Below are 24,995 nucleotides of genomic sequence, written 5' to 3'. Positions count from 1 at the left end.
AAACCAGGGTTGTGACTTTCCAAAAATTAAAGGCAAAAGTATTCCCATGCTTTCTTATGCAGACGATACTGTCCTAATGACATTAACAGGAAATAGCATGCAAGTATGTTTAGATGCCTTCAATACATTCATGCTTGACCTTGACTTAAAGGTGAACTTTGATAAATCCTTTGTAATGTCTGGTGGTCCTAAAGGGTCAAACATCAGGAAGTTTGTGGTAAATAATCGCATAATTGGAAAAGTGGAAAATTTTAACTACCTTGGTAACTTGTTTAATAGTAAATTAAGCTGGACGCCAGTCATGAAGGTTCGAGCCCAGAACGCGACACGGGCTATAGAGGGCATCTTCCGTTTCTGTAGCAAATTGGGGCAAAAACATGTTACGCACCTCAAAACCCTCTACACATCAAAATGTCTATCGGTGGCCACCTACGGGGCAGGGGTCTGGGGGACTGAAACACCATCCGTGATACAGGTGGTGGAAAATAATTTTATAAAAAGAGTTTTATCAGTTCCCAAAGGCTGCTCAAACATCTTCTGCCACAAAGAAATGGGAATGGTCAGCGTATCTGATACGATTCGTTTGTCCCCTTTCTTGTTATGGGGCAAAGTATGGCAATCTGAAGACCTGCAACTTACTAAAGACATTATCACTGATTGCATGGCTTTAGAAAATTCAAAACAGATCCCCTGGTTGTCCTATGTTTGTAACATGTTAAACAAGATTGGACTGGGTTCCTATTATGACAATCCTGAAAAAATAGAGGGAAACCATAAGGCGGACATAAAGGCAATGTATTGGAAATCATTGAACCCACCATCTTTGGACAATGCTAATGTTTATGCTCGTAAGCCCCAACCTCAGTTTTACCTAACATTTACCCTTAATGTGCAATGGCGATTTCTACTAACAAGGTTTAGACTGGACATTTTGCATTTTTTGCTTGCCTTCCCGAAACAAGGGGGTTGGCGTGAGAGGCTGCCCCCTTGTCCATGTAATAATAGGGATAGTCAAAGCACTATACATGTGGTCCTTTTTTGCTCCTTATATCAAGAGCCAAGACTCCGGTTTATTAAACCAATCTTGAAGGGGAGGCAACCTTGCACCTATAAGGAAGGGTATGATTATCTGTCAGCACTATCCTCTGTAGAAACCTGCTGTGCCATGCTAAATTTTATCAGAGTTTCGCTAAAGATCAGGAAGGCCTATGGTTAGCATCACATTGTATAGAATATCCTCTGGTGAAAATCATGTATTATATATTTTTTATAACAGTCATTATTATGTCTTTTATAAATTTCGGAAAACTGTGTATTTAAAAAACTTTCTTGTTCTATGAGGTACGATGAATTGTATGCTCAGTACTTTTATGATCCATTTTATGAATCGAATAAAGTTTTTGAAAGAAAGAAAGAGTACTAAACTGAGAAAAATCCTAACTTTAAGACTTTCAGTATTCACAGAAGGCATTTAGGAGTCCTAAAGTTAGGACTCCTAACTTTAGGAGTCCAAAATGCCACCATTTGTCCCATAGTGTCAGTGTACGATCCACATCAGGCGAGAAATGGAAATTCATCACAGTCAGTAATAGGAGAGAGTACTAGCTCTGAAGGGAATGGCACAGTGAGCGTGATAGCTCAATTGCCGAGACCCAGGGAATTGAGTACACCATTGCCAGTCACTGAAGACTCATCAAGGGGACAGATGGAGATAAGGACGGCGAGGTCGAGATCCCTTGCCGATTCGAGATCAGACCTAAGAAGGTGGTGTCCACCCGTGAGGAATCGGAATGACAGGATGACAGTAAGTTGGGATCATGGAAGCGAAGGGAACAAACCAGTCCTTATGTATACAGCCGAAGGGAATAGGTGTAGAAAACAGAGCAGTGGAAGCGAAGAATTGAATGGTGCATCTAGTCGAGGGACTCTGAAAGCAGACATAAGGGCAAAGATGGTGGATGTAGTGAGACTGAAAGCAGAGGTAGATGGGATAATCGAAGGAAACTTACCTCTGGAGAGAGTAGAGCATTATAAACCAGATGAGTTATTGTTTGTAGCAAAGGATGTGACTCAAAAGGCAAGGTGGGCACATGAGAAAATGTCTGCCTTAGCGAAGAGGTACAAGATGGATTTGTCCAAATCAAAGATGTTATAAGGGGTTAACATGTTGCAATACAATGAGCAGGAACTGGAAAAGAAGAGGGTCATTGGATTAAGTACATTCGGGAACTGATTATAGGGATACGCGCATGGAAAATGCTCGAAAAGTGGGAAGAAAGATGGTCCAAAAAGAAGAGTGCTAAAAAGAGCGTAGGAGAGACACCACCTCCGGGAGGGGGAGGGTTGGGAGTACAGAATTACCCTTTGCAGGAGGTAGCTAGTAGAAGGTATGTGCCTTGGAGTAGAGGTGACTTAGCAGCGTTCACAAATGACTTCCCTAAGCTGAGGGAGAAACCAGTTGAATGGTACAAACAGGTTGATTGCTTTGTTAAGATCTCAAAGGTGTTGTGGTTTGATATGAATACGCTGTTTGACATTGAAGTTCTGAGCGATTTATGGGCAGCTTGGAAAGTTGCTATTGATTGGCCTACTTATAAACCAGTTAGGGATTCTGTTACAAATGGTCCTTCGCCTATTGTCATGAAGAAGTTTGAACAGATGATCACATGGCTGAAGTCCAAGGTAGCGCTACAGTACATGGATTTTGTCAAGATGGATCGAACGGTTCAGGTACCGAAGGAGACGGTACATGAGTATTATGAAAGACTTTTGCAAGTCTTCAAACAGTACAGTGGGTTAGACACGTTACACCCTAAAGACATGGGACAGTTCATTTAAAAGTTTGGTTTGGGTCTGAGACAAGAGATTAGACTTATGATTCAGCAGCATTTGATCTGTTGGCAGAGCAAGCCAATGGATGAGATACTGCGATATGCCAGGTATTGCAGTGAACAGGTGGACTCGAAACATAGGAAGCTTAAAGATAAGCTGATGTTAGTCCAGATGAAAGCTGCTGATAAGGGACTCCAGATGCAGCCAAGTGGAGTAACATTAGGGAGAAAACAGGGAAGTAATCAGGGAGGAGCACAGAATGGTCAGGATCAGGGAAAGGGAAAACAAGTAGACCCCAAAACGGGAATGGATGTGGCGACACTGAAGTAGACCACTGCATGTCATCTTTGTCACCAAATCGGGCATTGGAAATGCGAGTGTCCATTGAACCCAGCAAGCTCGGGTCTTGCAATGAGACAACGCCGGACAGATGAATTGTGTAAGAAACGCTCACTCCGAATAACAGCAAGGCAACAACTTTGGTCTTTTGTTTTACTTCTGACATAAATGGCTATTTCCGGGGAGCAGTTATCTGAATCCAATAATGTATTAAAGAGAGTTCCTATAAAGAAAGATTGAGATGCACCTGGTGAAGGAAAATCTGTGCAGAGAGACCCCAGAAAAACAAACCATGTCCGAAAGTCGATCTGCTAGTTCCAGGAATATAGCATTCTGGTGGTCGTAATATTTGACAAGAACAACAGGCTCACCTGACGCTTTTGGCCATCGGGCACCGCCGTGAGGGGAACGGCAGAGCAAGCAGCAAGCAGCGAGAACCACGGGGAAGCGAGGGAGGCGTCCCGTGCAACCGGACCACACTCCCCAGCATTCCCTGAGGCAGACAGCGCGCCCGTGACGCGCAGCGAGCGCCGGAGGCGCTGAATAAAGGCTGACACCCCCTCTCGCCCCGCGAGTCGCGCGCGGGAGAAGCCCGGGAAAAGGGCGGGGCCGTCTGTGGCCGTCAGGGGCCAGAAGAGGCCGGGCAGGGCCACCCCCCTTGGCACAAACTGTGAGTACTACTGAAGGCCAAAACCCTGTACAAGTCATTGTTACCCCACGTATTTTAAACTGAGTTATATGGATTACTGTCACTGAATGCCCTACAATGTCAGTCCAAAGTACATTACCGGATAACTACTTACTTAAAGTGGTATCTAAAATCAACAGTGACAGGAGGAAGTCACTGGGAAAAAGCGTTATTGCTGATCCTCCTACCGCTGATGTAAACAATCTTGTAAACTCTGATAAACTTAACAACACTGTTCACGAGATGGTCGCACCTGTGGAACCTAACAATAGTACCTCTAGTGTTAATGCTGAAATGAGCAATATATTAGACCAGTCTATAATGGGGGAGGAAGACCAAGGTAACAATCTCGAGGGGACACCTCAGCAAGTTGGGAGGGCATCTAAATTTATGCGTGCCTGCAGAAAACCAATCACTAAGAGAAGTAGTCATATCTCTAGAAGAAAAAAGGACACGACCCAAGTGGAACATTCTAATGACTTAGCATCTATGAATCTTGATAATTATGTTTCACTGAAGCCTGATCAAATTGACTCATTAACAAGTATAATTCTTAGTAAACTCAGTATGGTTATAGAGCCACTGATAACTAAGATAGGAGATCTCCAGGAGGAAGTAACCAGGTTAAGGGGTATGGTGGGTAACCGCGCAGACAATTTGGAAAAATCCTTAGCTGACATTAAACAGTCAATTGGCCATGCTACTGCTCCAACAAGGGATAAGGAGCAGTCACAAGCCTCCACCAGTGTCAGCTCCACTTCGGCCAGGAAACACTCTAATAAAGAATCGACGAAATCACAGAGACCACCACCTACCCTGTCACAGGAGGGAGGGAGTTGTTCAAATCAAACCATCCAAGGGGTTACAGGCAATCCATTGGTTGTTAAATCATCTACACCCATGCAAGTCCCTACACAAACACCAGCACCAGCACCTACGGTGTCAATTCCAACTGCCACGATGGGAGGAGTAAATGGGGAGCATACTAGGATCTGTAGACGCCCTGTTGATCTACCACCCGACTGTGTACCTTACGTGGTGGTTTTAACTAATGTCCCTATTCCCACTCAGTCCCCAAGCGAATATGAGACACCAGATTCTTTGAGAAATAAAACCATTTCCTGGCTAAACCGTCATTGTGGCTATCCAGTCGGCTACGCTGACCAAATTATCTCCATTAGGAGAGTAAATTGGATAGGTAATACCAAAAAAATAGGTGGAGGAGACTGCGTGATTATAAACTTCAAGCACCCCCAACACGTGGCTACAGTCCTGCTTAGAGCAGCTTCAATTACACAGTCTGAGACTGAAGTAATTGCTAGGCCGTTGGGGTATTTTTATAACCATCTCGGCAGGCAACCGCCATCTACCAGTAAGGAAAAGGTTCTGAGCAATCCTACCTACCCTCATCTGGTAAACAGGCCATTGTTGCCTAACTTCCTCTTTGGTCCACAACATGGTCCATTCATTCCATCGCCACACTTGGGGAACCCTATGTTTGGGGGGAATGTCCCTTTTATGCATACCCCTAACCCTTTCGTTCCATTCTGTAACCCCCCTCTGTTTGATAATGGAATGGTGTACCAGGTACCTACACAAAATAGGTTTCAGTCTCTGAGTCACCTAGATCAGAATGATTGACATGAGATTGAACCCCACGAAGATTTAGAGCCTAGGAATTCTAATGAGGCGGCCGTATTGTTAAGTAATGAGATAAGTAATGCAAGTTTGAACTGTACGTTGAATGGGGGAGACACCCTAAACTCTATATCTAGCATAGAGCTTTTTAATATTGAACATAACATGTCCAGCCCTAGTGTTGAACTGCCTAACGCTAGCAATGAAAGAGAGAATACCATCTGTCATATTGCTAGCTGGAATATTGCGGGAATTGCGGCCAAGGAGGATGCCTTAGGCTGGATAGATTTTGTGCATTTGTTTGACATCCTATGTTTACAGGAAACATGGAGTAAAAAATTCAATGGTATTGACGGGTATGTGTCTTACGAGCTTCCAGCACTACCCTCACTCCATGGCAGAGCTAAAGGGGGTTTGTTGGTGTTAATCTCTGTCAAACTACCTATTCTTGTTAAAAGATTCGTCAACGTGGGTGCACATTCACAAATCCTATGGCTTACTCAAGAACCAGGCAGAAATATCCTATTGATAAATTTCTACAATAATGTATTTGACAACACTAGACACTTGGTGATTAATGAACTAGATACGGCGGTGAACAATTTCGTGACGAATTTTAATAATGTATTTGAATTTATTTTTGTGGGGGATTTTAATGTATCTGTATGCCCATTATCCACCCAGAAAGTTTGTGGTGTGTATAACCGACAGGGGGAAGCTGAAGCCCATTTTCCACACCACACCTATGGGGAAACTTTGAATAATTTTTTGATTCATCACGATATGGAAATTCTGGATAATGTTAAAAATGACTCGGGTGGTAATATCCCAACTTTTAAAGGAAGGGGCGCTAACACCGTTATTGATTTTATATGTATGTCAGCAACCATTGCCCGGTTATGTCCAATGCCTAATGTGATTGATAATATGCTGAGTGACCATAACTGTTTGACCACTGAACTAACCTTTTGGGTAAAAAATCATGTTTGTGAAAATGGTATTATTAACAACATTGAACCCCATAGACAGAATGGTTACAGATTGAGGTGGAAAGGAGATAAAGCCGCCATAACTTCAGATTTAATTATATCAAGCTGTGTGTTAGATATAACGGCAATCCTAGAATGTGTAGACACCTCGGCCGACAGTATTGACCACTTCAATAATATTAACTTCATTATTAATAAAAAATTTACTAAAAAGGTGGGGTCCAAAGCAAGGTGTCCAAGAGGCTGGTTTGACCATGCCTGTACCAATGCCCGTAAAGACCTCAAAGAGGCCCTTGCAGCCAAACCGAGGGACAAAGCTTTGGTGGCCCAACTTAGACAGGGATTTAATTTGACCCTGAAATGTAGGAAAGCTGAATTACAGCAAGAGGCTTGGGATAACCTCACCATAGCGGCAGACACGAACAATTGTACCCTGTTTTGGTCCACGGTAAACAGCCCATTTTTAAAAGATGATAGGGTTCCTGAACTCACTTCTAACGTGAGTATGGACTCATGGATCCAACATTTTTCAAAAATCTTTGATTCTTGTAATTTAAAAGATAACAATGGGGATAGGTGGCCCATCATTGCCTTAGATATAACCATCAGTGAAACCATGGCTAGTATTAGAGCTAGCAAAGGAGGCAAGGCCCAGGGGCCAGATGGCGTCCCCATAGACGTGTACAAGACCGCTCCAGATATATGGGGGCCTTTGCTGACCAAAATCTTTAACACAGCTGTTAGCGGTCATATACCGTCTACATGGGAAGAGTCAATAATCATCCCTATTTTTAAAAAAGGAGATCGTGGGGATGCAAAAAACTATAGACCTATATCCTTGTTGGATTCATCTGTCAAAATCATGAGTAGGGTCCTGCTTGTAAGATTAGAAGAGTGGGCTGAATCTAATGAGATTTTAAGTAACTGTCAGTTTGGTTTTAGAAAAGGACGTGGTACTATAGAACAATGTTTGAATCTAGAGCTATTGGTGGGTAAATATACCAAGGCAAAAAACGGGTCGCTCTATCTATGTTTCGCCGACCTCAGTAGTGCCTTTGATCTGGTAGATCATGCAATACTATGGGCCAAACTACTGGAGATGGGTGCTCCAGAGGGGATTATCTACTTCTTAGCCCGTTTGTATGAAAAGCTTCGCACCAGTGTTCGCTATGGACCTAATGGAGAGTGTACCACTAAGTTTGGGATAGGAAGGGGTATCAGACAGGGGTGCGTTCTTGCGCCCCTGCTTTTTACCCTCTTTATTAACGAAGTTGAATCTGTCCTGCTGACAGTCGCTGCAGATGCCCCTAGAGTTGATAATTTTAACATACCGGTATTACTCTATGCGGACGACGCAGTGTTACTGTCAAGGACACCATTGGGTCTCCAACGCTTAATGGACTGCTTTGTAACTTTTATTAAGAACAGGAAACTGGTGATTAATAAGGCTAAGACTTATGTAATGGAATGCAGCCCTGGAAAAGTTAAAAGAAGTGGGAAAACCCATTATGTTATTGATGGGGAACCAGTGAAAAAAGTAGAAAATTTTTGCTATCTGGGGATTACCTTCTCGAATAACGGGAGCTGGGCCACTGAACACAAGGTGGTCAGAACTAAGATGACCAGAAGCGCCAATGGGGTCTTTCTGTTTGCCAAGAAACTGGGGAATAGACGCATTAAAGATATGTTAAACATCTATAATTCTAAATGCCGTTCGGCTGCCCTGTATGGGGCAGGAGTCTGGGGGGTGAAAACTGCTAAGAGCCTTCAGGTAGAGGAGAACCTCTTCCTGAAGAAGCTCCTATGCTTACCCAGGTCTACTGCCAATTCCTTGGTTTACAATGAAACAGGGACCCAAGCCCTAAATGATTTGATCATGTTAAGGCCCATTTTATTGTGGCGCTCGATCTGGCTCAGCGAAGGTACCACTTTGAATAGAGCAATTATCAAGGACTGCCTTCTATTGGACCAGCATTTGAAGATCCCCTGGATCGCTTATATTATTGTCCGTGTACAAAATTTATTTGGTATTAATGTTTTAATGGACCCCTACAGGCTTTCGGAAATCTCCAAATCCGATGTGAAAACTATATTTTTAAACAACTGTAACGAAAGGCATCATTTAGAGGACTCTAAACTAACAACTTGTGTACTATACAATAATTTGAACGAATTTACAGGTTTCAGACCATATTTATCACAGGTGACTAGATCCTCACACCAGTTTGTTTTGACCAGATTGAGGATGGGCATAGTACATCATCTGGTCGCGTGGCCTAACATCAAATCGCGCCCCGATGGTCCCTGTAAATGTGACAATAAGTCCGAACAATGCACTAAGCACTTTATGTTAACTTGTGATTTGTACACTGAGTTAAGGAAATTCTACCTGAAGCCATTATTCATTAGATTTGGAGTGAGAGACACAACAGAGGCTATGAAAATGATTTTTAATCTGAACCATGCGGACATCTGTTTTTTCACTGCATCCTTTTTATATAAAGCGATTAGCGCCAGGAAAAGTATGTGTTTTTAAAAATTAAAATTTCTGTACATTTTTAAATATTTTAAATATTTATTCCATCCCCCTCTGGATATTTTGTAATATGTGTATTTTGCTAGTTGATGTATATGTATATTTATGTTTGCCTCTAAGAAATGTATGAATTGCCTGTATTTTTGTGCTTTTATGGACATGTTTTTTAAATGTTCCGAATAAAGCTTTATGAAATGAAATGAACCCAGCAAATCAGTTGCAGTAGGAGGGAGAGACAGTGCAGGTGCCTGAAATGTTTAATACTGTTAAAAAACCTAAGATCGATGAAAGGGTGGACATTGGTTCCACAAGCGCAGGTTCCCCTGCCACCGAGAATCCCGCAAGGGACTCGGACATACCAGCAGATGTCTCTCTTTGATGGGCTTGATGAGTACAGTCCTGACTCGTTGATATGACGGTGTCTGAGGGGGGAGGAAGACTGCACTCTTGGGGCGGTCTTGGAGGTAGACCAGAGGTGACCGTTTGTAGAAGCTGACATTGACGGGCATCCTACCACCTTTTTGGTTGACACTGGTGCTACCTGTTCTACTGTTAGATGTGCAGTAGTTCCCAACCTACCCCTCCCGGAACAATCAATCCAAGTTGTAGGAGTAGCAAACAAGAAAATGACAAACCCTTTGACTGAGTCGTTTCCTGTGAGAAATGGGACTTTCTGAGATAGACATCAGTTTGTGGTATGCGACTCAAGCCCAATCTGCCTGTTAGGAAGGGATCTTTTGTGGAAGCTTAACTGCACTATTTACTGCATAACAGATAGACAATTTTATATATCTGTTCTAGTCTAGTACTCATCATCATGCATGCATTTCCTTTTCCTCCCATAACAGATTTATGATGCTCGGCTGGCAAGATGAATGGGTTGTCCATGTGTAATGTTTGTCTTTGTCAAACCTTTCCTTCAAATCCCACTTTCCATCCATTCATTGAGCCCCTAACCCTCTTCCTCCCGGCTGTGTGATTTATTGAGGTATGACTAAATTAAATTTACATCATTAATTGATCACACACTTGCTGGGGCGGATGTGGTGAAAGCAACACCAACTCAAGGCAGGGCGAGGGCCTTCTTCTGCTCTAAGTATATAGCCCACACTGGCAATATTATAGGTATTAGATTGCCCACCCACCAGTATTCGATATTCAAGATTTTCCAGAGGAACCTAATCCATAATAATTGAAAGCATCATCCTCCTTTCAGCACTAAAGGTTACGCTTGTCCACTTCATAGCTCAAGTCGACTTCAGTTTGTAACTTGTACTAGCCCCCCATTCTGATTTATGTTACTTTAGCATTGCTTCTGGTGGTTTCTGGTTTGGCAGTCTTCTTCTTGTGTTCTGTACTACTAGTCGCACTCTAGTCTCCCTCAGGTGGCTATCTCGTTATTTTTGTGTAAAAACTTGCTTATAAAACGGCATTAGGTCAGTTTTAAATATGTCAATTTAATTAGTCCCTGCGATCAATATTCATTCCTCATCCTACAGTTTGAGTTCGGCTAGGAGGGAGTGAAGCCTCGGTGCAGGGTCTGGTGCTTACTGCTTCACTAGTATTCGACCTGTCCGATAGCATGCTGCTGCTACTGTCTACTATCACCACCCTGGCCCCTTTGGAAACCAAACCATTACCATGCAGCCATCGCTTCGCCTAATCGCAGGTAAGAGACGAACTGTGGGGGATTCATTGAAGATGCAATAATCTGTATAAACTGTGGAAATAAATTCACACACCCACACCCCTTCTGAGTCCACAGGGGTTTATATAGTAGGAGACTGCCTAGACTAGGAGGAGAGAGTAGGAGGACAAGTGAGGGTTCCGCATCTATCTGTTGCTCGGTTACACTATCTGCAGATTTAAAAAGCTGGCTGTGCCCTGCGTCAAAGGAAACAGTGCAATGTAAAAGAGTAACCCCCCAAAAAAGATTTACATCATATGTAAACTAAGAATGTATTCCCCCCACAAATATAAACTAGAAGAAAACCCTACAACACCTGACCCGCCCCTCCCTAACCCCAACCAATGTCCAACGAAACTCCAAAATCCAAATTATCCAAACAAATGTCCATAAAAATGATTCCAAAAACCCCAATCCAATTTCCCCAACTCCCACATTCCCACCCTCTCCCCAACAGGTCCCATCCACCCAACAAACAATTTAAAAAAGGGGCAAGAGACTGAGGCCTAGTGGCGGGCTGGGAGTCGGATCTTCCTCTCCAGCTGGTCAAAGCGCTCCTCTAGCCGGCTTTCCAGGCGCGCAGACCTCAGGAGCATGCGGGGCTGAAAGGCTCGAAGTGTACAGGGTGAGCAGCAATGGTTGAAGAATGGCAGCGGGCGGCTGCCAGACCACCGAAGGCACTACTGGGGCCTGGCGGGGGCCTGGGGCATTAGAGGCTGCAGCGGCTGCCGCCCCCTCTTCTTCTTCCTGGGCCACCAGCCGCTGATATTGGGCCTTGATGCCTGAAACTCTAATCACATCCACATCTAGGGGGCCGAGGAATCGAGGATACCACACATGTTATGTGCTGCTAGTGCTACTCTGCCACTATATCATTTTATTTTATGTGTTACTGTTTTGCTAAGAGTATTGGTTACAATTTGTCTTATTCTTTCTTGATATAGCTACTCCTGCCAATCCACCATCTGACAGGCCGGAGAGAGTAACCAGGACCTGGCAAAAGGCAGCTTGAGGCCATCAGGGCCCAATAGCAGCGGCTGATGGAGTAGACAAGCATTCCTCTTCTCTCTCTCTTGTTTAGCTAAATTAATCTTGTAGGCATGCCAGCTCGGCCTGCGCCATAGACAGACATGCTTGTGTCGCAGACTTGCGATACCTTACTACTGTCTGCAGGTGGGGCAGCTGTACTACACAATTATCTCATTTTCTATTGTGGCCACGCTCTGTTAAATGGCAAATGCTCAATTTCACTTTCGACCCTGACTGGTCTACCACAAGGCAGATGGATAGTTACTAATATGAATGATGATGAGCGTCACAACGCCAAGTGAGGTACTGCTATTGTAATTGTTGTAACCATACAGCCGATAGGCCACCCATGGCTGACACTGTCGAAAAATGCCATGGGTAGGGAGTGGGCCTCAGAGGGAGGCGACTGATGAAGGGTGGGTTCATAATATATATGTTTTGCTTGGAAACTACTGTGAGTCAAGGGAGTAGTCCTAAATACAACCTCAAATATTTTAACAAAAACCTTGATAAACAAAAACAATCCTTGTTTATTCTTCTTCCCAGGGATTTTTCCATTTATAAATGCATTGTTCTTCTAGCATTATTTTATCACCCTTGTCTTTGCTACTCCGGCACGGTTTATGTTTTACATTCTTTTCATCCAGTCATCTTCGCCTCTGATTGAATAACATCCATCCATCCAAACATGACTATCATTCTCAACAAACCTTTCACCAGCATACATTTGTCCTTTACCCACCCATGCGTCCTTGCTTTGAGTTGACCCATCAAACCCCTTGGAGGATTCCTTTCACCACACACTTTCACCCACCCGGGCAGGCATCCTTTCTTTCACCTTTCACCCATCCTTCAACCGCCCATGCATCCTATCAGCCACCGCTATCATCCCTTCACCCACACATCCTTCTCTGCCAGTCATATTACATTTCACCCGTCCCTCCTCCTTCCATCCTTCTCTGCCAGTCATATTACATTTCACCCGTCCTTCCTCCTTCCATCCTTCTCTGCCAGTCATATTACATTTCACCCATCCTTCCTCCTTCCATCCTTCTCTGCCAGTCATATTACATTTCACCCATCCTTCCTCCTTCCATCCTTCTCTGCCAGTCATATTACATTTCACCCATCCCTCCTCCTTCCATCCTTCTCTGCCAGTCATATTACATTTCACCCATCCTTCCTCCTTCCATCCTTCTCTGCCAGTCATATTACATTTCACCCATCCCTCCTCCTTCCATCCTTCTCTGCCAGTCATATTACATTTCACCCATCCTTCCTCCTTCCATCCTTCTCTGCCAGTCATATTACATTTCACCCATCCCTCCTCCTTCCATCCTTCTCTGCCAGTCATATTACATTTCACCCATCCTTCCTCCTTCCATCCTTCTTTTGCTTTTCCGTCAACCCATCAAGGTCTGAGTCTTCTTCATAAAACTTTCTTTGCTGAGTTGAAGATAGAAGAGGCTATTAGTTACTCAACTCCTGCTGTATATGCTGATGCTAAGTAAAGGGTGGCTTTGACTATTCACAACTTAGTCTCAACAGTACAGTGTACCTCCTTGTAGCGAGTGTATAAAACCTCCTTGTAGCGAGTGTATAAATTGTCAATAAGCAAGCAATAAGACTCACAACCGCCCACCACTGCTGCTGGCTCACCCCCTGCAGCTGCCACATCTGCTCCCTGCTGGCTGGCATCGCCGTCTCCGCTGGCCCTGACACTGGTGGTCGGTACGGCTAGAAAAAACATTACACATTGTCTAGATGCCATATACACCTTCCTCTAATCATATTTTTTCCGTAGCACGATTGAAAATACATACATCACACACATCACTACAATTCGGCTACAGTCAATATGTCCTATCAAAAATAATAAAATATCCGGTTGGGCATTTTGTTGGTGGCAATTTTTGAAATGTCGCTCAAGAAGACAACCTGTAAAGGACTGGACTCAGTGTCTAGAGCTATCTGGGTTTTTGAAAAGAAATAAGACCGGGCAGACAATCGGACTCAAGGTCTTCTTGGTAGGAAAATGTAATGGTGCCGTCCTCCTCCTCCTCCTCCCCACACTTCCTTTCAGCCGTGGTGCACGGTAATCAGTTCACCATTAACTGCTACTAATATGTATATAATACTGGGACATGAAGAGCAGAAAACACAACTTTGTGGTATCCAATGTGACCATGGCCACTCTCGTTTTACTGATTGGACATGAGATGGTAAAAGAAAGCCTTCCCATCTCAACAAACACGGGTATAATACCTTACTTGGGCTTCCAATCTACACGGCAGAGTAGTAGTACTAGTGTACTAGTAGTAGTAAGGACCAATGGGTTCTCTGCATTACCACCACTAGGCAGTCCACAAAATATTTAAGGGGAGAGGGAAAGCTGACTGGAAAACCAGAAGAAAGCTACAGACAGACGAACACAGACAGAGGCAGTTTGAGGTACAAATTTAAATACAGACACTAGAAATATAAAATAACAAAGTTAGTAAACAGTATAATGCAGGGGTATGAGCCATGATGCTCCCCTGGGAGCGAACGCTTGCGCTTTACAAATGCCCATAAATATCAAATATCAAAATAACAAGAATTTAGAAACAGTAGATTGATCGAAGAGGATTTGGGCAAAAAATGTAATTAGGAAACCAATGAAGGCACGCCCATAATGACATTTTCCAGTTAGATGCAGCTAAACAGTGAAGTACAGAGAATACGTTTCGATTCTTAGGCCACTCTCTACTACTCAAGGTCGCTCTGCCTGTGCCCACCACTAGACAAGTGGGAGAAGGCTTCTATCTAGTGGGAAAGTTATGCGCGAATAAGGACAATGTATTCATTAGTGAAGCAAAACACAGCCTAGAGAAATGAATCTCAGCAGAGGCCTCTTCTCAGAAATGACGAAGGATTAGTTTAGATTTTTAACTCAAAACGGCGACGACATAGAAAATGGCGCCGCAAATGCTAACTTACACAAAAAAATATGCAAACATTAATTTTTCTATTCTAACAGTATCTTACACTATGCTGTACAGCATGTCACAGAATGTTTACTTTTTTTTAACTTTTATAATACAAACATTCTAGTTTAATGCTCCACATACATGGTTACGTATATAGAAACAAAGAAACAATGATTCACGTGGAAATAAATCTCTTTAGGAGTTTCACCAGAAGGGAAACACATAACGCACACATAGAACAATTCTTTTTGACAATAAATGTAACAGGGTCAGGGGCAAAAGTTTCATAGAAAAAGATATACTTTTATTACTTTAAAAATCTTTGCTTATTATCATCAAGACTTAGTTGTTATGCTTTTTCATGAAGGGAAGGTGCAGTGAGGTGTGATGGGTGGAGTTACACACAGTGCATCTCTTATAAAAAGACAAACAACTCCTATTCCATCAGAGTCCACCAGAGGGCGCTCATCGCCTGCTGATGAAACCCACTGAGCACACACTGGATGGAAGGGAGAAGGGTTTCCTCTTCCTGGTCAGCAGCGGCAGAGACAGCACCAGCAGCGGTGCTGACATCACTCCCGGCCTCTGCAGAGGAGGGAGGACCCCCTGTGTGTCTGTGCAGCTATCTTCATCTTCAGACCCTCACAGACCCCCCTCAGACCCCAGATCTGCCCCCCCTCAGACCCCTAATCTGCCCCCCAGGCCACAGATCTGCCCCTGACCCCAGATCTGCCCCCCCCATCAACACCCGAGGAGGAGGGAGAGCCTGGACATGTCTGCACAGGTGTCTGCTCAGGTAGGAGATTGTCAGCACCTTCTGCTGTGTTTGTAGAAATAGACTGAATAATCCTGGAGGGAATCTCTGACGGACCCTGGGGCTGAGCTGGGCTCTTCTATACGGGGCCCCTGGGGCTGAGCTGGGCTCTTCTATCCGGGTAGCCTGGGGCTGAGCTGGGCTCTTCTATCCGAGGCCCCTGGGGCTGAGCTGGGCTTTTCTATCTGGGGCCCCTGGGGCTGAGCTGGGCTCTTCTATCCGGGGCCCCTGGGGCTGAGCTGGGCTCTTCTATCCGGGGGCCCCTGGGGAGGGCTGGGCTCTTCTATCTGGGGTCCCCTGAGGGGCTGAGCTGGCCTCTTCTATCCGGGGCCCTTCGGGCTGAGCTGAGCTCTTCTATCTGGGGGCCCCTGTGGTTGAGCTGGGCTCTTCTCTTCGGGGAACCGTGGGACTGAGCTGGGCTCTTCTATGCGGGGGCTCTGGGGCTGAGCTGGGCTCTTCTATCGGGGGCCCCTGGGGCTGAGCTGGGCTCTTCTATACCGGGGCTCTGGGGCTGAGCTGGGCTCTTCTATCCGGAGCCCCTTTGGGGGCCAGGCCGAGCTGTGCTCTTCTATCCGGGGCCCCTGGGGCTGAGCTGGCCTCTCCTATCCGGGGCCCTTTGGGGGCCAGGCCGAGCTGGGCTCTTCTATCCAAGGCCCCTGGGGCTGAGCTGGGCTCTTCTAACCGGGGGCACCTGGGGCTGAGCTGGGCTCTTCTATCCGGGGGCCCCTGGGGCTGAGCTGGGCTCTTCTATCCGGGGGCCCCTGGGGCTGAGCTGGGCTCTTCTCTCTGAGGGCCCTGGGGCTGAGCTGGGCTCTTCTATACGGGGGCTCTGGGGCTGAGCTGGGCTCTTCTATCTGGGGGCCCCTGGGGCTGAGCTGGGCTCTTCTATCCGGGGCCCTGGGGCTGAGCAGGGCTCTTCTATCTGGGGCCGCTTTGGGGGCTAGGCCGAGCTGGGCTCTTCTATCCAAGGCCCCTGGGGCTGAACTAGGCTCTTCTATCCGGGGGCCCCTGGGGCTGAGCTGGGCTCTTCTATCCAGGGCCCCTGGGGCTAAGGTGGGCTCTTCTATCCGGGGGCCCCTGGTGCTGAGCTGGGCTCTTCTATCCGGGGCCCTGGGGCTGAGCAGGGCTCTTCTATCTGGGGTCCCCTGAGGGGCTGAGCTGGCCTCTTCTATCCGGGGCCCTTCGGGCTGAGCGGAGCTCTTCTATCCGGGGGCCCCTGTGGTTGAGCTGGGCTCTTCTATTCGGGGACCCTGGGGGGCTGAGCTGGGCTCTTCTATCCGTGGACTTCTGGGCCTGAGCTGGGCTCTTCTATCCAGGGGCTCATGGGGCTGAGCTGGGCTTTTCTATCTAGGGCCCCTCTGGGGGGCTTTCTTTCTGGCCCTAAGGATGTTTGTGGGCATCATTTGTGTTAAAGAGGAGATTTGAACACTGCAGTGCATCTTACTGTACGACGAGGAATCTGTGCACGGTAGTGCATCTTACTGTACTATGAGGAATCTGTGCACTGCAGTGCATCTTACTGTACTATGAGGAATCTGTGCACTGCAGTGCATCTTACTGTACTCTGAAGAATCTGTGCACTGTACTGCACCTTACTGTACTATGAGGAATCTGTGCACTGCAGTGCATCTTACTGTACTGTGAGGAATCTGTTCACTGAAGTGCATCCTACTGTACTATGAGGAATCTGTGCACTGCAGTGCATCTTACTGTACTGTGAGGAATCTGTTCACTGGAGTGCATCTTATTAAACTGTGAAGAATCTGTGCACTGTACTGCACCTTACTGTACTATGAGGAATCTGTGCACTGCAGTGCATCTTACTGTACTGTGAGGAATCTGTTCACTGAAGTGCATCCTACTGTACTATGAGGAATCTGTGCACTGCAGTGCATCTTACTGTACTGTGAGGAATCTGTTCACTGGAGTGCATCTTATTAAACTGTGAGGAATCTGTGCACTGTAGTGCATCTTACTGTACTGTGAGGAATCTGTGCACTGCACTGCACCTTACTGCACTGTGAGGGATCTGTGCACTACACTGCACCTTACTATACTATGAGGGATCTGTGCACTGCATCTTACTTTACTATGAGGAATCTGTGCAGTGCATCTTACTGTTCTATGAGGAATCTGTGCACTGCAATGCACCTTACTGCACTATGAGGGATCTGTGCACTGCACTGCATCTTACTGCACTTAGAGGGATCTATGCACTGCATCTTGCTGTACTATGAGGAATCTGTGCACTGGAGTGCATCTTACTGTACTCTGAAGAATCTGTGCATTCATGTTTGTTACATTTCGGGGGTCTCTGGTTGGAACAGGTAAGGACTTGTGTCAAGCAGGGACCCTCTCCTCAAGTCAGTTTAAGGGGATTACCCTCTAAAATAACCCCTGCTCACCCTCTAGGTAGTGTGGTGCGAGCAGACAAGGCTTATCTAAGAGGCGTTATAGGCTAAGCACTTGTGAACACATACAGTAACTCAGTGACAACTCCACACATGGACACTACACCAATCTTTGTATAAAAAATACGTATCTTTATAACGTTTAAAATTAGGCCACAGTACTATTTAGCAAATGAGAGTCCTTTAAAAATGTGTAGTTTAAGTTCCATGAGCTTCGCGCTGCCTGTGCGGCTCTCTCTGGGATGATCATATCTGGCAAGAGTTAAAAATCAGTGTCACGGACATTCGGGTTCGGCGCGCATACAGTCACAGTGCGAGGCGTACAGTTTTCCTTGAAATGCATCCGACGAGGACGAGGCACTGGCAGGAGTGAAGGCAAACCAGGGACGTTGGCGGCCCAACTGCGGTGCGGACCCCGGCTGGCTGTAGGCGTCTTGTGAGAGGCATAGTGCAGGGGCCCCGAGGAGCGAGGCGGACAATGCTGGTTTTCCGGCATTCACTGTGGGAGGCGTGATGCGCGTCGTGCCTCAGAGCTGGGATGCCTTTTCGATGCGAACCAGCGCGGTACAAGGCAGCTGGTACATGGCAAACGTACGGGTCATACTCTTCGAGTGTGGGGCTGCCGGGGGATCTCACTAGCGCAGTGCAAGGCGGACGGTACGCTGCGAGCGAACGGGCCGTACTTAGCCTTTTCGGTGCACTCAGATCCCTGTGTCCAGCGGTAGGAGTGCGGCGAGTCAGTCCGGCTCGAATGGAGGAGGGAGAAGCGGGGTGCGGGTGGCCCTTCTTGGACAGTGCGAGCTATGGCTCGAATTTGAAACGGAGTCACGCGGTGCGGGGTGGCCGGGCACAGACTTCAAAGTGAACAGGGGGGTTCGAGTCGCACTCGGATTGCGGCTCCAGCAGCAGGGTAAATCTTGGCAATGTCCAGCGGCTCTGTTTGAGGCAGTAGGAGTCCAATATTCCTGGGCCTCCGTTCAGGGGGCAAGCTCACCCACAAGCCCTTGGAGATTGGTAAAAACACAAGTTGATAAAAGTCTCTTTAGTCTCTTCCTCTCCTCTTGCAGCAAGGCAACCACTGCAGGCCGATCCCCCAGTTCAGGGACAGTACTCCTCCTTGCAGCTTTCCCAGTTCCTTCTCCTTGGGCCGAGGTTCTTCTTGGTTCAAGCAGGATCTGATTTCTTCGGAGCAGGGCTCCAATATTTAAACCACAAATCTTTTGTTCTTTCAGGCCAGGGTGCCTTTTCCTAGTTCAGTCCAGTTCTTGAGCACTTTGTGGACATGCTTCTGACTTCTTCTTTCAGGGTGCAGGGCAGAGACATCAGACGCTCCACAGGAGGTGGAGCCAGCATTGTGGTGGTAGAGCACAGCCCTATTCATAGTCTAGGTGCACTCCTCCCACCCATCTGGATGTAATCTCTCTATTCGCCACCTGGCTGCCCAGCCTGTCCCCTGGAATTCTCCAGCCCTGTCACCCACAGAAACCAGACAGCAAATACACATCAGAGCAGAGGCGGGCTGAAATGGTTAGGCAAGAAAATGCCAACTATCTAAAAGTGGTATTTGCAAACACAGAACATTAAAATAAACTTAACTGAAAGATGTATTTTATTATTCTGAGTTCAGGCATACTAAACTCGAATTTCTACCATGTTCCCTGAGTCTGTTAGGATCATAGAATGTAACAATTCTAACAGCCCATTCTGGCCTATGAGAACAGGTAGCCTTGCAATAGTAAAAAACGAAAATGGCTGTGATTCAGTATTAGGACATGCCACACTTATCAGGGCTTGTCCTTCCTTATGCTTACAATGCTCCCTGCCCTTGGGCCTACCAGAGGGGTGACTAATATGAAGTTAAGGGAAGGTTTAGGGACTGGCAAGTAGGTGCACTTGCCCAGTCAGCATGACAGTACCAGACTGCACGCAGGTTCTGCAAAGGCAGACCTTAGACACATTTTAGCAGGCTGCTTCTGTGGGTGGCGCAACCAGTGCTGCAGGCCCACCAGCAGCATTTGTATTTACAAGCCCTGGGCACTCCTGGTGCACTTTACTGGTCAACTGACAGTAAAACAAATAAGCCAATCATGGAATCCAATCAATATATGCATTTTATACAGGGAGCACTTGCACTGTGACACTGATTGGCAGTGGCACAGTGCTCCGAGCAGCTAACACCAGCAAAACACATGAGGCACATCAGCAAAAAGTGGAAGGGAGACTCACACCAATGGTGCCAGGTCTAACACGTGTCTCCTTCAGCTGAAATGTGGGGAGAACTACCCTACCCCAGGGTAGTTCTCATCACTAAGGCGAAAAAATCTGGACAGACCGTCAGCATTGGCGTGATATGTGCCAGGGCGATTTTCCACCGTGAAATGCATACCCTGTAGTGAAATGGACCACCTCAACATATTTGGATTGTCTGCCCTCATTTGCATCTACTATCTGAGGGGCCTGTGGTCTGTCTGAACCTGGAAGTGAGTCCCAAACATGTATGGTCTCAGCTTCTTCAGTGCCAAGACCACAGCGAAAGCCTCACGCTCAATTGCACTCCACCTTCGTTCCCGTGGAAGTAACCTCCAACCGATGAAGGCTACAGGTTGGTCAAAGCCCTCCTACATGGTTACGTATATAGAAACAATGATTAACATGGAAATAAATCTCTTTAGGAGTTTCACCAGAAGGGAAACCCATAACACACACATAGAACAATTCTTTTTGACAATAAATGTAACATGGTCAGGGACAAAAGTTTCATAGAAAAAGATATACTTTTATTACTTTAAAAATCTTTGCTTATTATCATCAAGACTTAGTTGTCATGCTTTTTCATGAAGGGAAGGTGTAGTGAGGTGTGATGGGTGAAGTAACAAACAGTGCATCTCTTATAAAAAGACAAACAACTCCTATTCCATCAGGGCCCACCAGAGGGCGCTCCTCGCCTGCTGATGAAACCCACTGAGCACACATTGGATGGAAGGGAGAAGGGTTTCCTCTTCCGGGTCAGCAGCGGCAGAGATAGCACCAGCAGCGGTGCTGACATCACTCCTGGCCTCTGCAGAGGAGGGAGGACCCCCTGTGTGTCTGTGCAGCTATCTTCATCTTCAGACCCCCCTCAGACCCCATATCTGCCCCCCCAGGCCCCAGATCTGCCCCTGACCCTAGATCAGCCCCCCCCATCAACCCCCCAGGAGGAGGAGAGAACCTGGACATGTCTGCACACGTCTCTGCTCAGGTAGGAGATTGTCAGCACCTTCTGCTGTGTTTGTAGAAATAGACTGAATAATCCTGGAGGGAATCTCTGCAGGAGCCGGGCTGAGCTGGGCTCTTCTATCCGGGGCCCCGGGGGCTGAGCTGGGCTCTTCTATCCGGGGCCCTTGGGGCTGAGCTGGGCTCTTCTATCCGAGGCTCCTGGGGCTGAGCTGGGCTCTTCTATCCAGGGGCCCCTGGGGCTGAGCTGGGCTCTTCTATCCGGGGGCTCTGGGGCTGAGCTGGGCTCTTTCATCTGGGGGCCCCTGGCGCTGAGCTGGGCTCTTCTATCCGGGGCCCTGGGGCTGAGCAGGGCTCTTCTATCTCGGGTCCCCTGAGGGGCTGAGCTGGCCTCTTCTATCCGGGGCCGCTTTGGGGGACAGGCCGAGCTGGGCTCTTCTATCCAAGGCCCCTGGGGCTGAGCTAGGCTCTTTTATCCGGGGGCCCCTGGGGCTGAGCTGGGCTCTTCTATCCGGGGGCTCTGGGGCTGAGCTGGGCTCTTCTATCCAGGGGCCCGAGGGCTGAGCTGGGCTCTTCTATCCGGGGGACCCTGGGGCTGAGCTGGGCTCTTCTATCCAGGGCCCCTGGGGCTAAGGTGGGCTCTTCTATCCGGGGGCCCCTGGGGCTGAGCTGGGCTCTTCTATCCGGGGCCCTAGGGCTGAGCAGGGCTCTTCTATCTGGGGTCCCCTGAGGGGCTGAGCTGGCCTCTTCTATCCGGGGCCCTTCGGGCTGAGCTGAGCTCTTCTATCCGGGGGCCCCTGTGGTTGAGCTGGGCTCTTCTATTCGGGGACCCTGGGGGGCTGAGCTGGGCTCTTCTATCCGTGGACTCCTGGGCCTGAGCTGGGCTCTTCTATCCAGGGGCTCCTGGTGCTGAGCTGGGCTTTTCTATCTAGGGCCCCTCTGGGGGGCTTTCTTTCTGGCCCTAGGGATGTTTGTGAGCATCATTTGTGTTAAAGAGGAGATTTGAACACTGCAGTGCATCTTACTGTACGATGAGGAATCTGTGCACGGTAGTGCATCTTACTGTACTATGAGGAATCTGTGCACTGCAGTGCATCTTACTGTACTATGAGGAATCTGTGCACTGCAGTGCATCTTACTGTACTCTGAGGAATCAGTGCACTGCACTGCACCTTACTGTACTATGAGGAATCTGTGCACTGCAGTGCATCTTACTGTACTGTGAGGTATCTGTTTACTGAAGTGCATCTGACTGTACTATGAGGAATCTGTGCACTGCAGTGCATCTTACTGTACTGTGAGGAATCTGTTCACTGGAGTGCATCTTACTGCACTGTGAGGGATCTGTGCACTGTAGTGCATCTTACTGTACTGTGAGGAATCTGTGCACTGCACTGCACCTTACTGCACTGTGAGGGATCTGTGCACTACACTGCACCTTACTATACTATGAGGGATCTGTGCTCTGCATCTTACTGTACTATGAGGAATCTGTGCAGTGCATCATACTGTTCTATGAGGAATCTGTGCACTGCAATGCACCTTACTGCACTATGAGGGATCTGTGCACTGCACTGCATCTTACTGCACTTAGAGGGATCTGTGCACTGCATCTTGCTGTACTATGAGGATTCTGTGCACTGGAGTGCATCTTACTGTACTATGAAGAATCTGTGCATTCATATTTGTTGCATTTCGGGGGTCTCTGGTTGGAACAGGTAAGGACTTGTGTCAAGCAGGGACCCTCTCCTCAAGTCAGGGTAAGGGGATTACCCTCTAAAATAACCCCTGCTCACCCTCTAGGTAGTGTGGTGCGAGCAGACAAGGCTTATCTAAGAGGCGTTATAGGCTAAGCACTTGTGAACACATACAGTAACTCAGTGACAACTCCACACATGGACACTACACCAATCTTTGTATAAAAAATACGTATCTTTATTACGTTTAAAATTAGGCCACAGTACTATTTAGCAAATGAGAGTCCTTTACAAATGCGTAGTTTAAGTTCCATGCGCTTCGCGCTGCCTGTGCAGCTCTCTCTGGGATGATCATATCTGGCAAGAGTTAAAAATCAGCGTCACGGACATTCAGGTCCGGCGCGCATACAGTCACAGTGCGAGGCGTACAGTTTTCCTTGAAATGCATCCGACGAGGACGAGGCACTGGCAGGAGTGAAGGCAAACCAGGGACGTTGGCGGCCCCACTGCGGTGCGGACCCCGGCTGGCTGTAGGCATCTTGTGAGAGGCATAGTGCAGGGGCCCCGAGGAGCGAGGCGGACAATGCTAGTTTTCCGGCATTCACTGTGGGAGGCGCGATGCGCGTTGTGCCTCAGAGCGGGGATGCCTTTTCGATGCGAAGCAGCGCGGTACAAGGCAGCTGGTACATGGCGAACGTACGGGCCATACTCTTCGAGTGCGGGGCTGCCGGGGGATCTCACTAGAGCAGTGCAAGGCGGACGGTACGCTGCGAGCGAACGGGCCGTACTTAGCCTTTTCGGTGCACTCAGATCCCTGTGTCCAGCAGTAGGAGTGCGGCGAGTCAGTCCGGCTCGAATGGAGGAGGGTGAAGTGGGGTGCGGGTGGCCCTACTTGGACGGTGCGAGCTATGGCTCGAATTGGGAGCGGAGTCACGCGGTGCGGGGTGGCCGGGCACAGACTTCAAAGTGAACAGGGGGGTACGAGTCGCACTCAGATTGCGGCTCCAGCGGCAGGGTAAATCTTGGCAATGTCCAGCGGCTCTGTTTGAGGCAGTATGAGTCCAATATTCCTGGGACTCCGTTCAGGGGGCAAGCTCACCCACAAGCCCTTGGAGATTGTTAAAAACACAAGTTGATAAAAGTCTCTTTAGTCTCTTCCTCTCCTCTCGCAGCAAGGCAACCACTGCAGGCCGATCCCCCAGTTCAGGGACAGTACTCCGCTTGCAGCTTTCCCAGTTCCTTCTCGTTGGGCAGAGGTTCTTCTTGGTTCAAGCAGGATCTGATTTCGTAGGAGCAGGGCTCCAATATTTAAACCACAAATCTTTTGTTCTTTCAGGCCGGGTGCCTTTTCCTAGTTCAGTCCAGTTCTTGAGCACTTTGTGGACATGCTTCTGACTTCTTCTTTCAGGGTGCAGGGCAGAGATATCAGACGCTCCACAGGAGGTGGAGCCAGCATTGTGGTGGTAGAGCACAGCCCTATTCATAGTCTAGGTGCACTCCTCCCACCCATCTGGATGTAATCTCTCTATTCGCCACCTGGCTGCCCAGCCTGTCTCCTGGAATTCTCCAGCCCTGTCACCCACAGAAAGCAGACAGCAGATACACATCAGAGCAGAGGAGGGCTGAAATGGTTAGCCAAGCAAATTCTAACTTTCTAAAAGTGGTATTTGCAAACACAGAACATTAAAATAAACTTAACTGAAAGATGTATTTTATTATTCTGAGTTCAGGCATAATAAACTCGAATTTCTACCATGTTCCCTGAGTCTGTTAGGATCATAGAATGTAACAATTCTAACAGCCCATTCTGGCCTATGAGAACAGGTAGCCTTGTAATAGTAAAAAACGAAAATGGCTGTGATTCAGTATTAGGACATGCCACACTTATCAGGGCTTGTCCTTCCTTATGCTTACAATGCTCCCTGCCCTTGGGCCTACCATAGGGGTAAGCATGGGCGAATTTTGCGAATCTCGCGTTCGCGTATTTTGCGGATTTGCGAACTCGCAATCCGCAAAATCCGCAAATTCTTGCGAATTTGCGGATTTTTTTTTTGTGTGTTCGCAAGGATTTCTGCCAGTTCGCGAGGGTTTCGTACCAGTTCGCAATTGCTAACTTACATTTCGTCGCGCAACGGTCGCGAATTATGTTGTTT

General features: G+C 47.3%; 1 protein-coding gene across 1 annotated transcript in view; it reads right to left on the bottom strand.

Annotated features, from left to right (window-relative positions):
• LOC147737710 (uncharacterized) overlaps positions 1-24,995 on the bottom strand; it is a gene marked incomplete at its 5' end in the record, with an annotated part of 334,361 nt that overhangs the window by 78,897 nt on the left and 230,469 nt on the right.

This window comes from Lissotriton vulgaris, chromosome 1_1 (genome assembly GCF_964263255.1).
Source record: "Lissotriton vulgaris chromosome 1_1, aLisVul1.2, whole genome shotgun sequence".
NCBI classification, from domain to species: domain Eukaryota; kingdom Metazoa; phylum Chordata; class Amphibia; order Caudata; family Salamandridae; genus Lissotriton; species Lissotriton vulgaris.
Note: the sequence above shows the minus strand (reverse complement) of the source record. Positions and strands in the feature narration are given on the sequence as shown.